At 39.1% G+C, this 6000-nt stretch overlaps 1 pseudogene; it reads left to right on the top strand.

Moving 5' to 3' along the window:
- Nucleotides 1-1794: 1794 nt before the first annotated feature.
- The window catches only part of LOC128585510 (G patch domain-containing protein 3-like), a 45483-nt pseudogene continuing 41277 nt past the window's right edge, over nucleotides 1795-6000 (top strand).

Raw genomic sequence — 6000 nt, 5'->3', positions numbered from 1 at the left:
TCATGCAGCTTACACCTTTAATACAGAGATTGTACAATTTCAGGTAAAATCAAATTCTGCACAAATTGTGCAACTTCAAGCAGTTATTGCAGTTTTCTCCACATTCCCCAATCTAGCTTTGAATATTTATACTGATAGTGCTTATTTAGCTCATTCAGTTCCCTTATTAGAGACAGCAGCACAAATGAAACATGTATCAGATACTGCTACCTTTTTCTTGCAACTTCAAAATCTTATACACCAAAGGCCCTCTACTTTTTCATTGGACACCTTAGAGCTCATTCCAATTTACCGGGCCCCCTAACTGATGGTAACCGCAGAGCGGATGGAGCCACTTACTTAGTCTGTACTGCCCAAACCCACCACAGAGCCTGATCGGATCGCATTAGCCTCTGCTGCTCACCAATTACATCATCTAAACGCTCACACACTTAGACTCATGTTTCAAATTACCCGAGATCAAGTCCGCCACATCATAAAGCAATGCTCTTCTTGGGTAATTCTACTCCCTACTCCCCATCTAGGAGTAAATCCTCGAGGTGTCATACCCAATGCCATCTGGCAAATGGATGTTACTCACCTACCTGAATTTGGAAAACTCAAGTATGTTCATGTAACCATAGATACCTTCAGTGGATTTATTTATGCCACTGGCCAGTCAGGGGAGGCCGGCAAACATGTCATTGCCCATGTACTAGCCAGCATGGCTGTACTAGGCACCCCTAAACAAATTACAACTGATAATGGTCCAGGATACACAGGACATGCATTTAACACCTTCTGTAAACACCTCAATATCAAACACGTCACTGGTATACCATTTAACCCACAAGGGCAAGGCATAATAGAACGTGCCCACCTATCTCTTAAAAACACTCTAGAATAAATAAACAAGGGGGAATGGTACCCTGTTAATGGGTCCCCAAGAAATCTCTTATCCCATTCATTACTCATTTTAAATTTTTTCACACTGGACCAAGACAGCTGGTGTGCAGCAGACCACTTCTGGCATCCAGATACTAAACGGGATTTTGCCACTGCCCTATGGAAAGATCCATTAGATAATAAATGGCACGGCCCCGATCCAGTTTTAATTTGGTGTAGAGGTGCCGTATGCATATATTCACAGAAGATGGAAGCAGCACGATGGTTACCTGAACGACTGGTCAAACAAGTAGATAACATCATCACCTCTAAATCCAGGGAGCAAGAGACCCCTGAGAAGGCTTTCTTTCCTTTTCTTTGCAGGTAACTATAAGCACCTGGATGTGGCTACTGCTGGGAATCTCTTTCCTGATACGAAAAAATGAAGGTGGTTTCGGTAATCCCCATGAGGCTTGGGCACTCTTACAAAAATTAACTGGTACTCCTTTGCGAGTGCCGTGGTAGCACCTGGAATGGTGAGACAACCACTCTCCCAAATGTAGAATGTGGTGATAAAACAGCATACTTAGTAATGAGACAAAATGTTCATGGAGCACAGGCATGGATCTGTAGCAAAAAGGCTAAAATTATCCCCACCTTGAATAACAAGCCTGGACCATGCCCTTGTATAGAATTCCATACATCTGTACATAATACCTGTTATGAGCAGGTTCAACTATGCACTGGTACAGATAATAATACCTATTTTACAGCAATCTTGACCAGACATTTTTAGGGTATATTTGGAAGCGAGTGGGACACAGTCCCTCAGGTCTGGGGGAACCTCAAATAAATATGCCCAATCTGGCTGTCCTGATACAGTAGGAAAAACAGTTTGCTGGAATTAGACTCCACCTGTGCACATCGCTGATGGATGTGGACCCCAAGATCAGGTGAGACAGAATATAGTCCAAAAGCAACTGAAAAACATTGTAAACCACATGTCTCCTAAATTTAATTACCATCCAATAGCTTTACCCAAAAATAGGGATGCAAATCTAGACCCTCAAACCCTGAAAATGCTAGACATCACACATAGGTTACTTAATCAATCCAACCCTTCTTTGGCTCAAAATTGCTGGTTATGCCTTCATTTAGAACTATCTATGCCTATTGCTATCAATGTTAATTCCAGTGAATTATCATCTAATAACTGCATGCCCATCATGCCTTTACCAGTAGAACCTATCTTTTCTGAATCACCCTGTATTGTCTCCCCTTATAGAAACGACAGTTATGCTATTGATATTGGCATACTCTCTTTGACCAATTGCACTGACATCATCAATATTACTTATTCCCCGTGTGCTCCCAATGATATGGTATTTGTTTGTGGCAATAACTTGGCATATACCATTCTGCCCACTAATTGGACAGGATTATGTACTATTGCCCTTTTGCAACCCGATATTGATATAGTGAATGGAAATGAATCTTTACCTATACCATCCTTTGATTATATATCTGGCCGTTCTAGAAGGGCTGTCCAATTTCTCCCTCTCTTGGCCACTCTGGGAATCACTGCTGGCATGGCCACTGGTACCACCGGTATGGGCATTGCTGTACATAAATATACCTAACTATCTCAACTTATGGCAGAAGATCTACAAGCCCTATCAGGCACAGTTAAAGATCTTCAAGGTGAATTAGATTCCTTAGCTGAAGTAGTACTACAGAATAGAAGAAGTTTAGATCTTCTAACATCTAAGCAAGGAGGCATCTGCTTAGCATTACAGGAAAAATGCTGCTTTTATGCAAATAAATCAGGAATTGTTCGAGACAAAATAAAAAAAATACAAGATAATCTAGAGGAAAGAAAAAGAAAAATTATGGACAACCCATTTTGGAGCGTGCTAGATGGCTTTCTGCGTTATCTCCTTCCATTTTTAGGGTGCCTCCTTGGCTTATTAATATTACTGTCGCTAGGACCTTTTCTTTTTAACAAAGTCATGGCCTTTATAAAACAACAAATTGATGCTATTAAAATGCAGCCCCTCCAGGTTCATTATCACAGACTTGCTATGGAAGATGAACGCATAACCATAACTACTTCCGGGACTGGCTAGTCAAGGATGGGTAATGAGGAACCTCATCTCAGACTTTGCTTATCCTACCAACCTAAGACAGGAGCCCAGTCAGATAGCTACTGTGTATCCCATCATGGGTAAGGAGGATCAGCTGAGATGGTAAGGTGGTCCCAAACTAAGACAGACACAGTCACCCCACCCTCTCAGTTGAGAGCTGGTAAAACTTTAAAAGTAAAATGTACATTTACAAAGATTATAAAAAAGGGGGACCTGTGGAAGGCTGACACCACAGCATCTATTTTGTAGGTCAAGTGCTATTTCTGGTACTAACAGACTTAAGTTTCTATTTCCCTGCAAATGCCAGGCCTAAGTTTCTATTTCCCTGCAAACGCCAGGCCTCTTCTCGTAAATCACGTGAGCTAAACTTGGAAACTTGCCTTTGGGATCTTATCTCTGCCACGGCCAGGTTGCTTGGATACCTGGCGACGCAAACTTCCTCCTTCACCTACCCTTATATACCCTGGAAGAACTTTGCAATAAACAAGACTTGATCAGACTCCTGTCTTGTCTCCATTCTTCGTGGCCCTTGCACCTTCCATTCTCACCCCCTCCTTCAGGTATGCCTATTGACTGACCTGTGGGCCAGGTCAGGGGATGATGGGTGAAGGGACGATAATTCTTTCCTCTGTACCAATAGTGCATTTACAAGGCTAAATGTTAAATATTTGAATTGTAAAATATGAATATCATATGAAAAGACTGAAGCATTGTGGTGAAGTATATGTTAATGAGATTCATGTAAATATTACAAATTGTGTATGGGACCATGACATTCTACCCAATAATTGTATTAATGTACACATAAAAGATTTAATTTAAAAATTAATACAGAAAGAAATAAAGACAGAAAGACAGGAAGAAGGAAAACAAGAAGAAAGAATGGAAGTCTGGAAGGAAGGAAAGGAAGTAAAGAAAGGAAAGCGGAAAGCAAAGGAATGAAAAGAAAAATGAAAGGTAAGTTAAGTCATTGAAAGCAAAGGGAAGAGATGAAAAGGGAAGGAGATAGAAAAGAAACACACAATTCTCAGACCTATCCCCTATAATAACCAACCCAATCCTCTACTACAAAAGTAAACTCACTCAGAAACTTCTGATCAAACTCCAACTTCCACAATGGCAAAAGGATTAAAAATGTCCACTGGACTTTTGAAAAACTCAATACCCAAAATTTCACCAAACTTATCAATACTCTCCATTAATGTAAATGGCTTAAACTGCCCTCTAAAGAAACATAGGTTAACTGACTGGATACAGAAACTCAGGCCAGATATGTGTTGCATACAAGACTCACATCTTAACTTAAAAGACAAATACAGACTCAGGGTGAAAGGATGGTCATACATATTTCAGGCAAATGGTAACCAGAAAAAAGGAGGTGTTGCAATTTTATTTGCGGATACAATAGGCTTTAAACCAACAAAAGTAAGGAAGGACAAGAATGGTCACTTCATATTCGTTAAGGGTAAGACTCAATACGATGAGATCTCAATTATTAATATCTATGCACCCAACCAGAATGCACCTCAATTTATAAGAGAAACTCTAACAGACATGAGCAACTTGATTTCCTCTAACTCCATAATAGTCGGAGATTTTTAACACTCCTTTGGCAGTGATGGATCGATCCTCCCACAAAAAGCTGAGTAAAGAAATTCTAGATTTAAATCTAACCATCCAGCATTTAGATTTAGCAGACATCTACAGAACATTTCATCCCAACAAAACTGAATACACATAATTCTCATCAGCCCACAGAACTTACTACAAAATTGATCACATCTTAGGTCACAAGTCTAACCTCAGTAAATTTGAAGGAATAGAAATTATTCCATGCATCTTCTCGGACCATCATGGAATAAAACTTGAGATGAGTAACAACACGAATCTGAATATTAATACAAAAACATGGAAGTTAAATAACCTTATGCTGAATGATAGCTGTGTCAGAGATAAGATCAAGAAAGAAATTGCCAAATTTTTGGAAGAAAAGAACAATGAAGACCCTAACTATCAGAACCTCTGGGACACCACAAAGGCAGTTCTAAGAGGGAAATTTATAGCACTGCAAGCCTTCCTTAGGAGAAGGGACAGAGAGAAAGTAAGCAAATTCAAGCGACTGGAAATGGAAGAACACTCCAACCCCAAATCCAGCAGAAGAAAAGAAATAACCAAAATCAGAGCAGAACTAAATGAAATTGAAAACAAAAGAATAATACAACAGATCAATAAATCAAAAAGCTGGTTTTTTGAAAAGGTCAACAAAATAGATAAACCTTTGGCCAACCTAATCAGGAAAAAAAGAGCAAAATCTCTAATCTTATCAATCTGAAATAACAAAGACGAAATAACAACAGACTCCTCAGAAATCCAAAAAGTCCTTAATGAATATTACAAGAAACTTTACTCTCAGAAATATGAAAATCTGAAGGAAATTGATGGTTACTTGGAAGCACGTCACCTTCCAAGACTTAATCAAAATCAAGTGGAATTGTGGAACAGGCCCATATCAAGTTCGGAAATAACATCAACCATACAAAATCTCCCCAAAAGGAAAAGGCCGGGACCAGATGGTTTTACCTCAGAATTCTACTAAACCTTTAAAGAAGAATTAGTACCTATATTACTCAACCTGTTCCAAAACGTAGAAAAAGAAGGAAGACTACCCAACACGTTCTATGAAGCAAACATCACCCTGAACCCCAAACCAGGAAAAGACCCAACAAGAAAAGAAAATTATAGACCAATATCACTAATGAATATAGATGCAAAAATATTCAACAAGATCCTAACAAACAGAATGCAGCAACATATGAAACAAATCATAAATCATGACCAAGTCGGTTTTATCCCAGGGTCTCAAGGCTGGTTCAATATATGTAAATCTATAAATGTAATTCAGCACATAAACGAATTAAAAAACAAAGACCATATGATTCTCTCAATCAATGCAGAAATTGCTTTTGATAACATCCAACATCCCTTCATGATC

Source organism: Nycticebus coucang, chromosome 5, assembly GCF_027406575.1.
Source record: "Nycticebus coucang isolate mNycCou1 chromosome 5, mNycCou1.pri, whole genome shotgun sequence".
Lineage (NCBI taxonomy): Eukaryota > Metazoa > Chordata > Mammalia > Primates > Lorisidae > Nycticebus > Nycticebus coucang.
The sequence above is the reverse complement of the archived record's forward strand: the minus strand, read 5'-3'. Positions and strand labels throughout refer to the sequence as shown.